Raw genomic sequence first — 21191 nt, 5'->3', positions numbered from 1 at the left:
AATATATGCAGTTGAATAGCATGCTTTATCAACTTCAGCAGTATTCCTCTTAGGAAGATATCTTTTCAGATAGAGTTGCTTTTCTTGAAAAAGAAAGTAAAAAAGAATGGCCAATTATAAGATAATTCATCTATTTATGCTTTCATGAAGAAACAGATGTCATTAGTTTATGAGTTGTGTGCATGTGTGTGTGTATTTTTTTCTTATGTATTTTAAAAGTGATGTAGTTTAATATTTGTATTTGTGCCTTTCTGTGGTTAAATATGTCAGTGGTTTAATATGGAAAGAATCAAAGAGAGGTTAATTGTAGGAGGAGATTGAACTCAACACACATCTGAATTTCCTCTTGTCCTGAATCCCTTAGGTGGCTGAAAATTCATAAAAATCCTGGAAAAGGAGAAAGAATGTCATGAGCAGGCAAAAATTAATGAGAATATTTGCAAATTAGAAAAGGATGCAATCCTGAAAACCTCCAAGCTTGGAGTAACGTAATATAGAGGAGGCGGGCGACGGGGAGAGGGTGATGGAACAGACATCAGAGTCATTAAGCAAGAGCTAAATTCTGAAAAACAGACCAGTGCAGCTTTTTCACTTCCCCTACTATATCAAATGACAGGCACAAGTGGAATTCAATGTCAGGATAAGCCCGAAAAGTATTATCAAAAATAAATCCTTTAGGGGTCTGAGTGAGGAGAGCAGATCACGTGGGGGGTTTGAGACACATACAGGCAGAGAAGGAGAAAAAGGGGCAGGCTGCTCTGCCAGGAGGTTGAAGCTTTGAAGCACTCCTCTGCCACAACGCACATCTTCTTAAGTTGGCAAGTGGTGGAAGGGGACAGATACCTGGCTTGCCTGCCAGCCCATGCCCAGGAGCCTTAAGACATTTGTCCCATTGACCCACCATAACCATTTATGGTTAACTAAACTGAAAGCAGTCTTACAAAGTTGAGGCCCTGTGCAATATCAGAACTGCAGAAGTCACCTTCGCCAGCTGTTAATGGATAATCAACCATCACCAGATAGTTGAGGCCAAGCAATAGAAGGATCAAACTTAACTAACAGAACCACTGACCCAAGGTTATGAAAGAAATAATTCAAGAAACATATGAACACTTAACTTAAAAAACACTTAAAAATATCTTTAGAGAGTCAAGTGGCTATTATTCATTGAAAGAAAAGCAAACTAAGAGGAGGGAGAGGGGGAGGGGGAGGCAGAGGGGTGAAGAGGAAGGGAAAGAAAAGGCTCCTATGAAGATGAGTAGTCAGAGAGCACAAACTGTTTCTAGAAATTAAAAATCTCATGGCAAAATAGAAAAAAAATGTGGGAGATGAATAACAGGATGAACATTGTTGAAGGCTGAATTAGTATTCTAGACAATAAAATAAAACAAAACAAAATCTGGAGAAAAAAATGGAAGAAAAATTAAAACACAATACTTAAAAAAATTTTTTTAAATGTCCATTTATTATTGAGAGAGAGAGAGAGAGCATGAGCATGGGAGGGGCAGACACAGAATCCGAAGCAAGCTCCAGGCTCTGAGCTGTCAGCACAGAGCCCGATGTGGGGCTTGAACTCACAAACTGTGAGATCATGACCAGAGCCTAAGTCGGATGCCCCAAAACACAATACTTTTAATCCATGATGCTGAACATCCACTTAATAGTTCTAGAAAAACAGAGCATAGGAAATGAAAGAGATGAAAAGGAAATAGAAGAATTTCTCTTGAGCTGAAGTGTTTGAGTCTTCAAACTAATAGTGTCCTTATATAGTTACATTCTAAGGGAATTTCTGGTCTCCAAATTTTAAATTTCCAGAGAGAAAATCAATCAATCAAAAAACCAAACAGATGGCCAAGAAAAGAATAAGAGTCGAATTGTAGTCAGACTTCGAGTTAGCAACACTAGATGCTGAAGAAGTAGTTTAAGGAGGCTTTTTCTGTCTCTGAGCAGATGGAGAACTCCTCCCCACTTTTATGCCCACTTAGAATAATTTTAGTTTTGGCCCTCTATTTCCCCAAACTTACTGATCATCCAATCACCTGTAAACTTTGGAGAAGTGCAGAGCCATAGACCCAATTCCAAGAGATGTGGGTGTATTAGATCCAGGGTGTGGTCTGGGAATCTGTCTTCTAAAAAACTCCTTAGTTTGGAAATGATTGGCTTAGCCCCTAGATGCTAATGACTCAACTCCATTAGCTGTTTGGTCTACGTGGGGCTCTGGTCCATGACATGAGCTCCAATCTAGGACTCATTCCTCCTCATTCTAGGCCACAATGCTGACTCAGTGTGTTCTGTCTGAGGCTTTGTGTGTCTCATGTGGCCAGAACTCAGGCCACAAAAATAATGTTCATGGTCTCTACTTTATTTTAGACTAAACATATCCTAGGTGACAAACTAACAAAAGATGTAAAATATTTCTGTAAATCCAACTCAGTTAGAAACTGTGACCATTCATTTCTGACCCACCAAATCATTTGAAGGCTTGAATTTCACAAATAGGATAAAGAGCTTGGCCAGAGTTTTTCAGTTTAATTGCAGTTATTCCAGTCAGGAAGATTTAATTGGATTAAATTAATTTAAAAAATAAAGATTTGTCAGATAACAGCACAGAATTGTCTTATTCATAGAGAAGCCCCTAGAGTTGCCTTTTAATTCTATCGAATTTGTCATTAAGTGACAATGGCTTATACCGCTCACATTATCAGAAGTCACATTAAGAAGCAGCTTTTAGAATTTGGTACATGATGCAAGCACTGAGCAGTAAGGTCAGACACACAAGAAAATCAACAATCCATAATCTTGTTGGATCAATGCAGTCTGAGCAGACCTTATTCATGCTGCAGATGACTGAATCCATTACTTTGCTTGCGTGTTTAAAATTAGAGAATGCAGATTCTCGCAGAGAGCCACCAAGAGAAGGTATGCCATTCCTGTGGTTGAATGTCACAGTAAGAGGTGGCGTGAAACTAATTTTTTTTTTAACTGCAAAGAGCTATTGTGAGTGTTAGGAAAGAAAATGTGTGTGGGTGAAAGTGCACTGTAAATTCCAAACACCAATCAGATGGGTCAGATGGGAAGCATTTATATTAGCATTATTTTTATTGTTATTAAAAGCATCAGAGGACTTTTGAAGTCTCTCTTCTTTCCTTCCTGTTTGAACTTATTTTCTTATTACACTCTAATACGATGACATAGATCCATCAAAAACTCTGACTGCATTTTGCTCTGTGGCTCCGTTTCCACCCTCTAACCTCCCTCCAGTGTGCTTCTTTGCTCCCTTCCTCTAAGCTCCTTTTTAAGAGCCTGACTTCCTTCAATCTTAGAGGAGAAGGGGAAAAAGCACAAAAGTTGAAACATTTATATAAGTCAATATTATTAGTAACTATCATCTTTTATAGGTAAACTGAACCTCACAATTATTAGTCTATGTGGGTCTCGTCCAGATGGCAGCATTTCCCCTTAAAGATACAGACAGCCATTCAATTTCTTTGGTACACTTAATGGTTAAATATTTTTCATTTTCATTTTTTAAATCAGAAAACAGGGCTGAAATAAAATTTTTGCTCCAAGGAAATGTCTGTGTTCAGCTAAGCATGTGTTGGAATTTCCCAAAGATTATACTCCTCTTAGGCCCAATAAGTTAGAGGGAAATTTTGATTACAGTGCCTGGTACTTGTGGAGAATGTGATTAAAAACTGATTAAAGGCCTACCAAAAGATGTAGTTGAGATACTGGCTGTAATTTTAGTAGTTAATAAAAATCATGATCTCAGTGTTTCTGAATTTCTTTTGAAACTAAAGAATATATACTTGACCCGAGGAAATAAAAACAAGTAAAAACAGTTTATATAAGAACCTCAAAGACAGTCCTAGTGATCAGTTTCTAACAATCGTGTGTCTAGGGGAGGAGAGGACCCAGCAATCCTATGTTAACCTTTATGTATTTATGGCCTTTATTTTATATATGTTAAGAGATTATTTGACATATAGTTCTTTTTCCTTTTCTTTAAACGGAAAACACATTGAATGCCGTTGATACACTATGGGAATAGAATACTAATTCTGTTAGGAAAAAGGTGACATTTACTTGGTCTTAATTTAGAGAATAATTTATTTAAATTATTTTTAAAAAGAGCAGAGGATGTCAAGTTTTCCTGATAAATTTCAAGTGAGATCAACACATTCATTGGCCCATCATTCCATATTTATTTCTTTTAAGCTTTCTGATTCTATTTTTATTATTGTTAAGCAAAAACTATTAAAAAATAGTCTGGTCACATCTTACAGGTAATGAGTGGTCACCTTGAACTCAGTCCTGAGAGTTTTGTTATTTGAGACCTTGTATTTGAAAAATACCTAGAACTGGCACCTTTACTGATATGCAGCTCACTTTATGCATTTTCATTAATTTATCGGAAGTGGATGTGATGTCTACAGAAATATGTTAGAAGGGGCTTTTGAACTATAGTACCATGTTCTTTTTTGTTCCTCTTCTTGTGTAGAAACAGTTTTGAATACACTGTCACGTATATTTATGAGAAAATAGCAAGTTTAGACCATAGTTAAAGAAAAAGAAGTGAAGACTAAAAAATTAAAATAGACTTTGCCACATTTTCAACAAGCCTGGCACTTTTCTTTTTTGTTTCTATTTTTTTATTGTTGGAAAATGTTTGTAGGGGACCTCGAGTGAAACAGACTTAAAGACAGAATCACATTTTAGATGAACGTGGAGTAAATATAGTTCTTTTTTTGTACGCCTAAGAAACAAGTCATTTTCTGCCTTGTATTATTATTGTTTTTATCCTATCATATTTTTTGTTGAGATTCCAAATCTTTTGAAAGTTTATATCCCTTACGCAAGGTGCAGCCAAATCCTTGGCATATAAGTGTGTTAATATCAGATAAATGGAGAACAACTCAGTTTTGTACTTCACATCTCTATCACCATGCCTACCATCAGTTTGTAGTCTATTGGAGGAGAAAAGCTTGAGAGCTATAGCACAAGGCAGGATGAAAGAAATACTTTTAGTAACGATACAAGCAAAATGATAGTAAATTCCAAAGTAGGAGTAATAGCATAAATTTGGGGATAGAGGAACGAAGGGGACTGGGAACCTTCATAAAAGGAAGCCATACTAAGCCTAAATTTGTAAGGATCAGGAGTGTTTCCACAGGCTAAGAAGGTAGAGGAAACTTGTGTTTCCTGCCTAGAGGCTGGATAAAGCACTTCCCGTGTGGGGACTAGAAATCAATCCCATTAACCTGGAGCTTCTCTTCCTGGAGCAGTGGGGCCACATCACCTTTGTTCCTGGGTAGCTCTGAGGAGTTCAGACTTTGTTTTGCACAAGGAGAAGGGGCTAGTGAAAATTTCTGAGCAGAGAAATAATATACTGTGCAATATACATATATAGGAAAATGGCTCCGGTATTAGCAGATAGGGTGGATGGAAGCCGGGTTTGGCAGTTGAGATATGTGAGCCTCTGAGGCTGGAGTGGCAGTAAGAAAGGAAAGGAGAGCCAGATATGGGATACATTGTGGGAGCACATGGAGACTAGAAACAATCCTGGTACTGCCCTCATCATAGCTGAGCCTTTCTCTTCCCTGTGGAATGTAGTTGAAATCCCTGACATGACACACGGAAGTCCTCTTCCTTGCACTGCTCCTCTTTCCCCTTTATGGCACCCTGGGCTCTACCTGTCTAGACCTCTCTGTTCTTCATGCTCTTGCATAACCCTTTGATTCTGAATATTATATTCCCTATGCTAGATGTATCTTTCTCTTCCTTCTAGTTTCTGAAGATCTACTCAATTTTTAAGAACCCAATTCAAATATTATCTCCTTTTTGGATGTTTTCCTACCCATACCTCTCCTGTCCTCCTTCCTGGGGATGCTGGTGGATGTAGTTGCTCTCTACCCTGCCTTCTAGAACAATAGGCTCATCTGTCTTTTATAAAGCTATTTTAGTAGCATGCCACCATACATCTATCAGAATGGCTAAGAGAAAAAATAGAGAAAATCCCAAATGCTGGTGAGATTACTGAGAAACTTGGCCATGCATGCGCTGCTTGTGGGAATATAACATGGTATAGTCATTCTGGGACACAGTTTGACAGCTTTTTTAAAAAAAAGTCTAGGGGAGCCTGGGTGGCTCAATCCGTTGAGCATGGAACTCTTGATTTCAAAAGCTCAGTCATGGTTCCAGGGTCATGGGATCAAGCCCCATATGCGGCTTCATGCTGAGCGTGGAGCCTGCTTAACATTCTCTCTCTCCCTCTTCTCTCTGCCCCTTTTCCCTGTTAATGCTGTCTCTCTCTTAAAAATTAAAAAAAAAAACAAACCTGAACACTGAAATACCCTATGATCCAGCAATTGTGCTCCTAGGCATTTATCCAAGAGAAATGACAGTGTATACTCACACAAGAACCTGTACATGAATGTTCATTGCAGCATTATTTGGAATAGCCAAAAATTGGAATAAGCCCGGATATCCTTCAGCAGGTGAATGGTAAAACACACCATGGTAAATACACACTGTGGACTACTACTCAGTAATAAAAAGGAACAAATTACTGATACATGCAATAATTTGGATGAATCTCTCAGGTATTGTGCTCAGAGGAAAAAAAGTCAGTACTTAAAGATTACATATTGCATGATTCTATTTGTGTAATGCTTTTGAAATGACAAAATTTTAAAAATGGAAGATAGATTAGTGGCTGCCAGAGGTTAGGGATAGAGGAGGGGGTGGGAGAGAGGTGGGTAGAGTTATAAAGGGGCAGTACAAGTCTTGTAGTATGGAATTGTTCAGTATCTTAACTGTCATTGTAGATACAGGAACCTACACGACTGATACAATTGTGTAGAACTAACACACACACACACACACACACACACACACACACACGTGAGTACAAGTAAAACTGGTGAAATCTGAATAAGATGGGAGGATTGTATCAATGTAAATATGCCAGTTTGATACACAGCAGAACCTTGGATTGTGAGTAACTAGTTCTGCGAGTGTTCTGCAAGACAATCAAATATTTTTAATAAATTTTAACTTGATAAATGAGTGATGTCCTGTCATATGAGTGGTACATGATACTGAACATCACATGATCACAACTGAGCCAATGGTTCTTGAAATTGACTTTGATATACAAGTGCTTTGGATTACAAGCATGTTTCTGGAGAATGCTTGCATACTTTACTGTACTATAGTTTTGCAAAGTGTTACCACCGGAGGAAATGAGACAAAGTATAGAAGAGGTCTCTCTGTATTATGTCTTACAACTATATGTGAATTTATAATGGTCTCAATGAAATTAAAAACAAACAAACAAACAAATAAAAACCTGCCCTGATTATGTAAAACTGAAAATTGGTTACATGGCCTTGTACCTGAGGGCAAATACAGTGACATATATCTTTGCACTCCTAACCCCTAGTAGGTTGACAGACACATGATAGGTGCACAATACATAATTGCTAAGGTGACACTTTTAATCAAGAGACATGAATACAAGGTACAAATTTGAGTTAAGGTAGATAAGATCTCTCTCTCTATCTCTCTCTCTTTCTCACTCTTTTTTCTTGAAGTGTTGAATTTGAAATTTGAGTGGGATATCCAAATTAGAGATATCTAGCAGGCAGCTTCAAGTGTTTCTATTCTTTCTAGCATTCTAGCTGAACAACAAATGTTCTAGATGTGACTCTATGGTTCAAGGCTGTATGTATGTAGCTCAGTACATTTCGTGAAAAGGACTTGATAAAGCTTTCATAGTCCATTTTTCTCTAATACTGGATATTCTACCTGACCAACTCAAATTCAAACAAAATTATCACATTCTGAATTGTCTTCTCATTTTATAGAGGGAACCTATATATTGATTTTGATCCTCAGTTTAAATTCTTAACTCTTCACCAAAGGGATTATTAGACGTTTTCCCTTAAATCTAAGGTGTCAGGTATAGTTTTTAATTAAAGATCAATTAAAAATGGGCAAAATAATATTTGACATGAAATCAAAACATTAGTCAATGGTCAAATATAAATTCAGTTATATGTATTATTGTTATATATCCCTTTTAATATTGCTTTGTAGGAAACTGTTGTCTGTAAAACTAGGGTACAGGTTTTAGTATCACAGATTCTAGAAAGGAACTTTAGTAATCATTTAGTTCTGTGATCATAACAATCTTTTTTTTTTTAACCTTTATTTATTTTTGAGACAGAGAGAGACAGAGCATGAACGGGGGAGGGGCAGAGAGAGAAGGAGACACAGAATCGGAAGCAGGCTCCAGGCTCTGAGCCATCAGTCCAGAGCCCGAAGCGGGGCTTGAACTCACGGACCGCGAGATCGTGACCTGAGCTGAAGTCTGACGCTTAACCGACTGCGCCACCCAGGCACCCCTGTGATCATAGCAATCTTAACAATCTTGATTGTCTTCTCGAGAATCTCTAGGCATTTATATTACATATGCTCCTTCAGCCAGTTCTTGAGTTTTATCATCTAGTTGTTCACAGTTATTTCTTTTTTTTTCTTTTCTCAGAAAATTTTTTTAATTTCATTTTTAAATTTATATCCAAATTAGTTAGCAATAATGATTTCAGGAGTAGATTCCTTAATGTCCCTTACCCATTTAGCCCATCCCCCCTCCCACAACCCCTCCAGTAACCCTCTGTTTGTTCTCCATATTTAAGAGTCTCTTATGCTTTGTACCCCTCCTGTTTTTTTATTATTTTTGCTTCCCTTCCCTTATGTTCATCTGTTCTGTGTCTTAAAGTCCTCATGTGAGTGAATTCATATGATATTTGTCTTTCTCTGACTAATTTTGCTTAGCATAATACCCTCTACTTCCATCCACGTAGTTGCAAATAGCAAGATTTCATTCTTTTTGATTGCTGAGTAATACTCCATTATATATATATATATATATATATATATATATATATATATATATATACACACACACACACACACCACTTCTTCTTTATCCATTCATCCATCAGTGGGCATTTGGGCTCTTTCCATACTTTGGCTATTGTTAATAGTGCTGCTATAAACATTGGGGTGCATGTGCCCCTTCGAACAGCATACCTGTACCCCTAAATACCTAGTAGTGCAATTGCTGGGTTGTAGGGTAGTTCTATTTTTAATTTTTTGAGGAACCTCCATACTGTTTTCCAGAGTGGCTGCACCAGCTTGCATTCTTACCAGCAGTGCAAAAGAGATCTTCTTTCCCTGCATCCTTGCCAACATCTGTTGTTGCCTGAGTTGTTCATGTTAGCCATTCTGACAGGTGTGAGGTGGTATCTCATTGTGGTTTTGATTTGCATTTCCCTGATGATGAGTGAAGAATGTTGAGCATATTTTCATGTGTCGATTGGCCATCTGGATGTCTTCTTTGGAGAAGTGTCTATTCATGTCTTTTGCCCATTTCTTCACTGTATTATTTGTTTTTTGGGTGTTGAGTCTGAGCAGTTCTTTATAGATTTTGGATACTAACCCTTTATCTGATATGTCATTTGCAAATATCTTCTCCCATTCTGCCAGTTGCCTTTTAGTTTTGCTGGTTGTTTCCTTCACTGTGCAGAAGCTTTTTATTTTGATGAGGTCCCAGTAGTTCATTTTTGCTTTTGTTTCCCTTGCCTCTGGAGACGTGTTGAATAAGAAGTTGCTGTGGCCAAGATCAAAGAGGTTTTTGCCTGCTTTCTCCTCGAGGATTTGGGTGGCTTCCTGTCTTACATTGAGGTCTTTCATCCACTTTGAGTTTATTTTTGTGTATGGTGTAAGAAAGTGGTCCAGGTTCAATCTTCTGCATGCTGCTGTCCAGTTTTCCCAGCACCACTTGCTGAAGAGACTATCTTCATTCCATCGGATATTCTTTCCTGCTTTGTCAAAGATTAGTTGGCCATACGTTTGTGGGTCCATTTCTGGGTTCTCTATTCTGTTCCATTGATCTGAGTGTCTGTTCTTGTGCCAGTATCATACTGTCTTGATGATTACAGCTTGTGGTATAGCTTGAAGTACGGGATTGCGATGTCTCCTGCTTTGGTTTTCTTTTTCAAGATTGCTTTGGCTATTTGGGATCTTTTCTGGTTCCGTACAAATTTTAGGATTATTTGTTCTAGCTCTGTGAAGAAGGCTGGTGTTATTTTGATAGGGATTGCATTGAATATGGAGGTTGCTTTGGGTAGTACTGACATTTTAACAATTATTTGTTCTTCCTATCCAGGAGCATGGAATATTTTTCCATTTTTGTGTGTGTGTCTTCTTCAATTTCTTTCATAAGCTTTCTATAGTTTTCAGTGTATAGATTTGTCACCTCTTTGGTTAGATTTATTCCTAGGTATTTTATGTTTTTTGGTGCAATTGTAAATGAGATCGATTCCTTGATATCTCTTTCTGTTGCTTCATTGTTGGTGTATAGGAATGCAACTGATTTCTGTGCATTGATTTTATATCCTGAAACTTAGGTGAATTCATGAATCAGTTCTAGCAGTTTTTTGGTGGAATCTTTTGGGTTTTCCATAGAGAGTATCATGTCATCTGCAAAGAGTGAAAGTTTGACCTCCTCCTGGCCAATTTGGATGCCTTTTTTGTGTGTGTTTTCTGATAGCAGAGGCTAAGACTTCCCATACTATGTTGAATAACAGTGGTGAGAGTGGACATCCCTGTCTTGTTCCTGACCTTAGGGGGAAAGCTCTCAGCTTTTCCACAGGAGTTCTTTCTTATGTCCAAATGAAATGGCTTCTATTGGCAAAGACTATGTTGTATTCATTTTTGTGCTTCTGCAATCTCTTGTGTTAGGCAACAATGCAGTACCCATATTATGTGTTTATTGACTGAATCAATGGCTAAATAAATGCTTTATTTTTATCCCATTTTCTCATGTCTCTTAAGGAAAAGAAAAGCAGACCCCCCCCCCATTATGATCAAGTCAGCCCTTAGTCTTCTCTTCTCCAAGTTAAATAACTGGAATTAATTTAACCTTTTCTCATAGAGCCCAATTTCCTTTCCTAATTAATCATCCTTACCATTCTTCTTTGAATCCACTTTAGCCTTTATACATCCTTTAAAAATTTATCACCAGTTGGACCCTCCATTACAATAAGGGCCTCATTAATTTAAAATATATTAGCTTCATTACTTTGTGGCTTATGTCCCTTATTTGTAACCCAGTTTTTCTTGGGCCACACAACGCTATGACTATTTCTGCCACACTGTAGGGTTTTGATAAATATTTGTGGAGTGACTGAATTTGGTCATGTTAATATTTGGTCTTGTTATATGCCTTTCTCCTTGAGAAAAGGTTACCAAGCTATGTTCTTATCTGGCCCAATATCTTACAGATGTAATGAAGACATCTCTTTTCTGCTTTTATTCAAATGGCAAAGGAAACATCCTATTGACAGCCACAAGCTTTCATAATTGCATCCCCGTGACAATGAACACATTTCTACCAGGTCAAGCTTGCCTACCTGATCCTGTCTTCTCAATATCTTCTTTGAACAACTTCATGTGGTTGAATTCCTGGTAAGCCCATTATACCAAGCCTGTGGGTGTGATCAAGCACATTTGAATTCTAGTGGTGAATGCTGTGCTTACTCTGACACCTTTGTCCCATAATAATATCATATTACCTTTTTTAAAAAACATAGATATTATTTAGATATTTAGATTTTTAAATTTAGTGAAAAGCAGGGACTGTGTTTCACTTACCTTGTGCCTTATACAAATGACTTGGCCATAGTAGGCACTCAAGTATTTGTTAAACTAAAGGCTCAGTGAGTGAATGCCTTTTTTTAAGCTTACATTAGTTCAGTGAGGCTGGTGTATTTAGTTTTACTAAAATAGCAAACAATAAATATTTGCCAATTTATTGAAGCTGCTATTCTTGTGCCTTTGATACAGGAAATTTGGCAAATGTTATTATTTTAGCATTCTTGGATTCTATTTAATTCACAGTCTGTTATTATACCAAATAGATGTTGGTACTTTCCCAGTGTTTCCTAAACTGGGAGTTGACCCATAGGGAGATCATGGGCTGTTGTCAGGAAGTCACAGAGACAGCATCTCCAGTCCCCTGAATAGCTGCTTGGAGAAGAGGCAGTGAACTGTGGGTGACCCAGCATTCTCCACCTACTGCCTCCCCTCGGGCACTTCCTTTCAGATTTGTTGTGATACTGAGAGGGAGACCAGAGCTACTGCAGGATCTGTAAGATGACAAGTAAACTTACATTTTTGGGGACAGTTGATATGAGTCATGGAAAACCCAGGGGAGTCCACAGGATGAAAAAGTTTATGAAATCCTGGGGTGACCTCAGGCTGATGCTAACTGAATTCCCTTGACAAAGGATCTTAAATGATGTAGAGCAGTTACTGTTTTTAAATGAGTGCAGGGAAAACAGTTTTCCCAGGGTGTTTCATTGGAGACCAAAAGGTCACTCAGATTCTGCGGTTACAGTCATGTGCAAATCAGTCTTTGGATTAAGTTAGGACTTAATCCAAGGGATCTGGAATTAGAAGACTTGGGTTTGGCTTGGTAATTGTATTGTTCGTATTAGCTGAAAACAGTGTGATTTTATTTTAGCATCAAGGCTTAAAATATGTCAAGCAAAACATTTGAATTTCTATTATCTTTAGCAGAAGTTCAAAATAGTCTATACATCTACAGTCTATTAACGATTGGCAGCAGACTTGATTTATGTTTGTTGCACACCAGAATGCAGACTTTTACCTTTCTCTGTGTTTAACACACCTAACAGAACAACCTCACTCAGACTTATGATGTCTCCCATCCCTGTAGATAGGGTTTTCTCAGGACATACATAGTTCATGTCCGTTTTCTGCGGAAATTGTTAGTAGCTCCCTGCCTATCATTCTCAAAAATGTCCTATAAAGAACTCTTTTTTGAATTCTAGACTGATGGGTCTTCTTAGACACCTCAACCTTGATATGACATCAACATTCTACCCTCTGTATGCCAATACTGAACTAAATATATCCTTGGAACTCCTTGCTTTCCTATATTCCTTGTTTCCCTTGTCACTCCCCAGCTCCTGTGATCTCCATATGCATGTTCCTCCCCCATTGAAATCCATGACTCTCTACTCTCATTGGAATTGTTGCCCAGAAACTTTCTGGGAACTTTTTCTCTTTCATTGAGGATTCTGGGTGGATTCTTGCTCACAATCTCTTCCCCTCCTAGTCCCACTATCTATCTGAATTACTTCAGTGTTCATTACATGACTGTGGCATGTAACACCATTGGTTGCCCAAAAGCCATCAGCTGTTAGGTTTTCATCCCAGACAAAGGAAATCTGCTTTTGTTTATGTCGGAATGTGCTTAGCTCCAGGAAGAACATAAATGGTGATATTTTCTAATTTGCTGGTTACTCTGTGGTTAATTCTAATGTGCAACCAGGCATAACAGTCATGGCTCCAAACACATCACAGTAATCTCAGTTCCCTTTGTAATGGTCCAAGCTGCTCACACAACCCAGTTAGGGAATTTCTACAAAAGTTTTCTGGGAAAGTTTTGCTTTTATTATAAAGAAAAGAATTTTATAAGAAAAAGTCTTTTTGCCCTTTACTTTCCTTCTTTTTTGGATGCTCTCCGATGATGATGCTTTTAGCTGTTGTAGCCATCTGGAAACTCGAAAGTGGTAAGTCAACCTGCTGAGGATAGCAGGATAGACAAGGGTAAAGATCCTGGGTCTCTGATGCTACTGTTTAATCTATAAACCTAGAATCTGGCTAACTCTGGAATTTAGGTTAGGATAGTGTAAATATTATTATGTTAAAATCACTCTGTCAGGTCTTACATATTTGCTAAAAGCATACTTATGATAGATTTAACCTCCTTATAGGCCAAAACTGGAGGTCAAAGAACTTTTTCTGTAAAAGGCCAGATGACAAATATTTTAGGTTTTGTGAGCCATATAGCATCTGTTGCAATTACTCAATGTTGCCATTGTAACACAAATGCAGGCAGAGACAATACATAAACAAATGAGTGTGGCTGTGTTCCAATAAATTGCTATTTACACAAATAAGCAATCAACCAGATTTGGCCCTTGGGCTATAGTTTGGGGACCCCTGTCCTAAATCTTCATTAAGAAGTGAAGGAATCAGCTTCTAGAGGGCTAACTACATCTTTTGGTATTTTTTGGGTAAGATAAGATTAGCATCCTCTTCTAGGGCAGTGTAGGAAATTACTGCAGAACTGGGAATTGAGTACAGGGAATGCAAACAGACATGGATTACCTGGACTCAAAGGTAAGAGAAAGGACTATGGGGAGACAAGAACCTTAGGCAGGACTCCCATAGAGGTTTTACATAGTCATTAGTAATTCTAGAGATCTTTGTGTCATGTGAGTAGAGAGAAGGAGACATTACCTATATTACCAAAAGGTTTATGGAATTTCCTGAGGCATCAAAATCTATTTTGACTCAGAACTTCAACATTTATTATTTGGAGAGAGAAAACTTTCCTGGGGTATATAAATGATGGTGGGAGGACAGAAGGTGTGACTGAGAATCTGATTTATCAGGTTGGGCTTCTGTGGGTCTCCTACTGAATGCACAGACTTTTCTTTCTGCAACAGTTGTATATAATGGAACAGTTTTTGCCGTAAGAACTGGTCTTTCTTTGATAGAGGCACCACCTGGTTTTAATTTACTAATTCATACATATTTTGGAGGGAGCCTAATGCATGCTACTTGACATCTGCAAAGAGCCTTTGCTGGAATATGGTGGAAGTGTTCAGCTCTGTGTTGTTGGTATTTCCCTTGTGAGGTTTCTAGCTGGACAATGAGACTCAGTAGGGTTCCTGGTAGAAGAAAAGGAGCCCATTCTTTAAGTCCATAAGTCCTCCACAATGGTCCAAGTAAATAGGGTAAGATTGCTTTTTTCCCCTACTTTCCCATTAAGACTATCTTTGCTTATTTAAATTTGAATCTATTTGTGTAAAAATCATGGAAGCACCATGGTTACCTTTAGGGAAAAGAAATGGGAGGCTGGGAAAGGAGGTCAGGGAGACATAATTTTTTATTGGGTATGTATAATATTTGAAAATTCTATCAACCTATATTACTTTATCCAAAAAAATTTTTTACTTACCTATATTTTTAAAACTGCTGGATGTATATCTGTCAGATAGGGTTGGTAGATGAAGCTAGGAAAGTACACTGTGAAATTCATTTCAGATCCTGATCCCTGCTGGGGACAACTATGTATTCTCATACATTTAGCTGTGACCAATGTTTATGATCATTTACAAAAGAGTGCATGCATCCTGGCTTGCCTATTCACACAAACTGCAACATAAACACTGATAAAATTACACACCATAGATCTATGAAACTCATCCATTGGAACTTAATAGCTTGGTAATGTCAGTCCCAGTGCTTGCTAGAACCATAGCCCTTTGGCCCAGGCTGTCATTTTCAGGACTACAATTCCTGGCCTCCATCTGTCCATAGTTGACTAGTGAAAGTAGGAGCTGATGGTGCAGTTGAGTGGAGGCTAAAATTACACACATACAAATGTCATGAGATGGAAAAGGAGTTGTGAGGGGACTTGAACAAATAGAAGTTATAAAGGAGAATGAATCGATCAGTAGAAGTTTTGAGCTACGTAAGTTATGGAGTTGATGTTGAGCCATTTAGTATTGGAGGAAAATTAAGAATCTGTACCACCATAGAAATGATAATGATGTGATGTGATGGAGGTGTTAGCTAATACTATAGTGGTGATCATTTGCAACACAGGCATACCTTGAAGATATTGCAGGTTTGGTTCCAGGCCACTGCAATAAAGTGAATGTCACAATAAGAGTCAAATTTTTGGTTTCTCACTGCATATAAAAGTTATGTTTATACTATACTGTAGTCTATTAAGTGTGAAATAGGATTATATCTTAAAATGTGCACACATTAATTTAAAAATACTTTGTTGCTAAAAATTTCTAATCATCATCTGTGCTTTCAACAAGTTGTAATCTTTTTGCTGGTGCAGGGTCTTGCCTTGATGTTGATGGCTGCTGAGTGCTCAGAGTGGTGATTGCTGAAGGCTGGGGTAGCTGTAGAAATTTCTTAAAATGAGACAAGAATGAAGATTGCTACCTTGATTGATTCTTCCTTTCATGAATGATTTCTCTATAGCATGTGATGCTATTTGATAACATTTTACCCACAGTAGAACTTCTTTCAAAATTGGAGCCAATCCTCTTAAACTCTGCTGCTGTTTTATCAACCAAGTTTATGTAATATTCTAAATCCTTTGTTGTTGTTTCAACAACATTCACAACATCTTCACCAGGAGTAGATTCCATCTCAAGAAATCACTTTCTTTCCTCACCCATAAGAAGCAACTCCTCATCCGTTCAAGTTTTATTGTGAGGTTGCAGCAATTCAAATATAATAATAATGAAAAACTTTGAAATATTGTGAGAATTAGCAAATTGTGACACAGAGACATAAAGTAGGCAAATGCTGCCGGAGAAATGGTGCTGATAGACTTGTTCAATGCAGAGTTGCTGGAAATCTTAATTTGTAAAAAACTCAATTATCTACAAAGTGCAATAAAGCAAAGCACAATAGAATGAGGTATGTTGTAGATAAGTGTATCAAATCAACATGTTGTACACCTTAAAATTACACAATATTATATGTCAATTATATGTCAATTAAGCTGAAAGAAAAAAGAATCTGTACCAAAAGAAAAAGAGGTACAGAGAGTAATCAAATCCCTTCAATAGTATTGCCTTTACAGGGAAGATGTGTGTACTTTGCTGCAGAAGTCCCTAGAGTTTCCCCCAATGCAACTCCAGTCTTTGTGAAATTCACTTGTTTCTGTTCTTGGACTCTCATGAGGTATCTGTTTTTGTTTCTTTTTATAATTAATCTACTTTCCTTGACTTAGCCTGAGTGAGTCTGTGTTCTTTCTTTCCAAAAAACTTTATTTAAACTAATTGAAATTCCTGCTCTGGGCTTTAGTTGTTTTCACCCAAATAAAGAGTCTCTTTAGCTAGAAAGGCTAGGATCATCTTATTGTCCTTAATGGTTACGCCATGAATCTTAAATTCATTATCTCATGTTGATGGAGAATATATAAAACAACTCCAATAACCAAATGAGATTTCAAGATCAACAAGTAAAAAGTGCAAATGATATTATAGATTGAATATGAAAGAGAGTATATATCTGGGAGGGAGAGGTCACTGAGTATAAGAGGAGAGTACAAAGAATCAGCCAGGGTCAACCCTGAAAAAAACTGAAAATACTTTTTATGTCTATGTTTCTCCCTACCTTCTCCAGGCACACATCTTGCATTCTATGTCTATAACTCTTAGCTCCCAGAACCACTCTTGTTTGAGCTGCCATTGTTATAACCCATCTTTCTTCATGCACACCTTGTTTTTATACATCAAGAAAATTGGAAGCTCTCAAACACTCAAAGTAGAACCTAAATTTCTAGTGCTCAAGGAATTAGAAAAAGGTGAAAAAGCCCAAAGTTAGCAGATGTAAGGATACAATAAAGATAAGAGGAAAAATAAATGAAGTAGAGAACAGGAAAACAATAGAAAAGATTGATAAAACTAAGAGTTTTGATTCTTAGAAAAGATGAACAAAATTAACAAATCTTTAGCTACACAGAGTATTTTATTCTAGGTTTGAGATGCCTATAGAGCCCTGTAAGGTAATGTAAATTAATGTAAACATAATGTAAACATACATTCTGTTTTAGTTAAGACAGGGAAGACAGCTACTTGCTGTAAAAAACAACCCTCAGATTTCAGTGGCTTAACATAATACACTTCTCACTCATGTTACAGAGCAGATTAGGTGAGGGATCCAGTCCACTTCTACTTTGTGGTTCCACCATCCCCTAGTCCTCCACTCAATCATTTGCATTTGGCTAGAGGAGAATGTATGAAGAAAGAGTGTCCATTTAAAACCCTTTCAACCTTGGCTACTATGTCACTTGTTTACATTCCATTGGTTTAGATCCAACAGGGCTGGGAAAAGTAGAGCCCAGGAAGAAGAGAAGAACACAGATATTGATGAATACCAGAAATCTCTACTATGTGCTTTCCCCTATATTTTGGAAATGCCTTACATAGTCAGTATTTTGTTTTCCACTTTTAGATAATCATAAGAAATATTTTTCAATGATAGAAAAGCTCCTGTAAAAATGCAGTGATAAGTGGCAACTGGCATTCCTATTAGTGATAGGAACAACCAGAGGTAAGGGTAAGAACTGTGACGAATAGGAGAACACATGCCCCATCTATTAGGAGTAGCCGTTACTCAGCTCTGATTATTAGCATTAGGAAATATACACTCAGTTTTTCTAGATCTTACGATTTCTCAAATGAAGAGCCTGTTTTGTATGTGAAATATCCCATTTTCAATATACAATCTCAATTATAAAATAAAAATTGCTCATTTTGGTTTCGTATAATTTATGAAGTAATTCTCAAGAGAAGTGGCAAATCAAAATTGTGTGTGTGTGTGTGTGTGTGTGTGTGTGTTAGAACCAACTGTATTGCATATTTTTATATACTTTCTATCATCTCTGTCTTCTCCCTCTACTCCCTATTTATTGCCCTTGGCCACCATAAGGTATTAGCTGATATAAATGTAAGAGTCTGCCCCTAGGTATTTGTATCATAACAAAAGATCCTTGAAAACACACACACAAAAAAACCCTAAAGTAATGAATTTCCAACTATAAAATTTTATATATAACTAACTATTAAGAATATTTTTCAGTAGGAACTGCCCCATGACCTTCCAATCACAACTTGTGGGTGCCATCTATTTTATCTGCTTATAGGATTGTGTTGGTTGAAAAAGCCTTTAGTTCTGTAAGCATTAAGGTGTTAGATCACCATCCTCTGATGACCTGACTGACTCTGTGTTTAAAGCTCTAAAATGAGTTAGAATATCCTCACCACTCTCTGTTCAATAATCCTCGCCAATATTATTTGGCAAATGTCCGCTCTGTGAGCAGTGACTGGCACTATTATGGACTGAATTCTATTTCCCCAAAATTTGTATGTTGAAGACCTAATTTCCAATGTGACTGTATTTGGAGATAGGGCCTAGAAGGATGTAATATAGGTCAAATGAAGTCACAAGAGTGGGGCCCTATTACTAAGGTGTTGGTGCCCTTATAAGATTAAGAGATGCTGTAGCTCACTCACTTGTGCTCGCCCTCTCTTCATGTGTGCACAGAAAAAGTCTGTGTGAAGACAGTGAGAAGGCTTCCATAAGCCAGGAAGAGAGGTTTCACTAGAAATCAACCCTACTGTCACTTTGAACTTGGACTTCTAGCCTCCAGAACTACAAGAAAATACATTTCTGTTGTTTAAGGTGCCAATCCGTGTTATTTTGTTACATCAGCCTGAGCACATGTCACCTGTGGTCTTAGAGTGTTAACGGGCTTCCATGAACATTTAACTTACTTTGGGAAATATGTGAAGACATGTTAGACTGAAGCACTGGAGATCTTTCAGAGGTTTCAAAGTGATGGTTCACCAGAGACATTTGGCTTATTAATTTTTCTTAGCCCAGTCCCTTTAAAATGTGAATTGGAGTGTTTTTAAAGAGGCATGCATTCTCCAGTTTCCCACAGTTCCCAGTGGTCCTTATGTATCACTCATGACCCCCTCCACACATTTATTTTTTGCTTAGTCCCTGGAGACACTTGTATGACCTGGAATGAGCCCAAGTGTCCTTATTTTGCCAGTGATGAAGAGGTATTGGGAGGAGGTGACAGAAGTGACATAAGAGGTAGGAGGCAAGAAGGTAAGAACCTGGGCCTGGAAAGAAAGAGTGTAAGGAAATAGGATATCAGGCACAAGGCTTGTGTACAGGAAGTGGCCAATCCAACCAGGGCTGAAAAGACTCCTCTGGACTGGTGGGTAAATGGCAGGGTGGCAGAGCCTTCTCTTGGCCCTTTTCTTTTTTTGATGTTGGTAGCTCCTAGTACCTGATCTTCACATTGAGACCATAAAAATGCCAGATACTTGCTTCCCTAGCATTCCTTGCAGCTAGAGATGACCCTAAAACACACTTCCAATGAAACATAAAGGGAAATGTAACTGTTTTCTTCCCTCATGTAAAGAGAAAAATATATAAGCAGTGTCCCTGTCCCTTTCTTTTTCACTTTGGGTGCAGTTGGGTCAGAGAGTACAGTTGGGGCTGTACTGTACAGCACAATCATGGGGCAACTGGCTGGAGGTTCAAAGCCAACATGTAGAAAAGTGTAGAGCAGAAATGTGGAAAGAGACTGGGTCCCTGGGAGCATTATTGATCTACTGAACAACCACTAGGTCTGCCCAGCTTCAGGCTTTCTTGTTACATGAAATGTAGAGCAAACAAAAAGACAAAACAAAATAACAAAACCCTTTCTTCAGGCTACTTTCTGTTGGGTATTTTGCTAATTGTATCCCCAAACATCCTAACTGGTATACTTAGTGAGAACGGGTCCAATGGAGCAGTTCTCACTGAACTGGGCTAAGAGAAATTAATCTGTAGGCCAAAGGCATCTGGTGAACCATCACTTAGAAACCTCTGAAAGAACTCCAGTGCTTCAGTTCTATCTAACTGGGATAGGAAGTGACAGCTGTGGTCCAATTAAACTGAAAGTGAAGGAGAGAGACAGTGGCTTGGCTGTGAAGTAAGGCAGAGAAAGAAGAGATTAAATCTACAACTTTCTTCTAAAAGGCAGTATATGTGAGGGTGAAGGGTGTAGGCTCTGGATTCAGAAAGACACTGGCTTAGATCCCAGTTCTACCTTTTGTTGTTGGGAACTGGTAATTTATTCTCTCTAAGCCTCTGTTTCCTTATCTGTAAAGTGGGGATTTAAGGGTCCTTATTTTGCTGCTGATGAAGAGGTACTGGGAGGAGATGACAAAAGATGTGACGTAAGAGATAGGAGACAAGACAGGTAAGAACCTGGGCCTGGAAAGAAAGAGTGTAAGGAAATAGGATATTGGGCACAAGGCTAATATACAGGAAATGGATTGCGTACACACAGAGGACTGTTGTTGGAAGGCTTAAGTGAGTTCACATAGGTGAAGCTCTTAGCACAGTGGCCAGAAGCTGTTCAGTACAGTTAGCTATGAGCTAGACCATCACTGACCTTTAGCCTTTTATATCTGCTCTTGCATATCTCC

General features: G+C 38.0%; 1 long non-coding RNA gene across 1 annotated transcript in view; it reads left to right on the top strand.

The window, feature by feature from the left end:
* The window catches only part of LOC106973158 (uncharacterized), a 196546-nt gene that overhangs the window by 123951 nt on the left and 51404 nt on the right, over positions 1 to 21191 (top strand). The gene's annotated exons all lie outside the window — the stretch shown is intronic.

This window comes from Acinonyx jubatus, chromosome A1, assembly GCF_027475565.1.
Source record: "Acinonyx jubatus isolate Ajub_Pintada_27869175 chromosome A1, VMU_Ajub_asm_v1.0, whole genome shotgun sequence".
NCBI classification, from domain to species: Eukaryota; Metazoa; Chordata; class Mammalia; order Carnivora; family Felidae; genus Acinonyx; species Acinonyx jubatus.
This window is presented reverse-complemented; position numbering and strand designations above follow the sequence as displayed.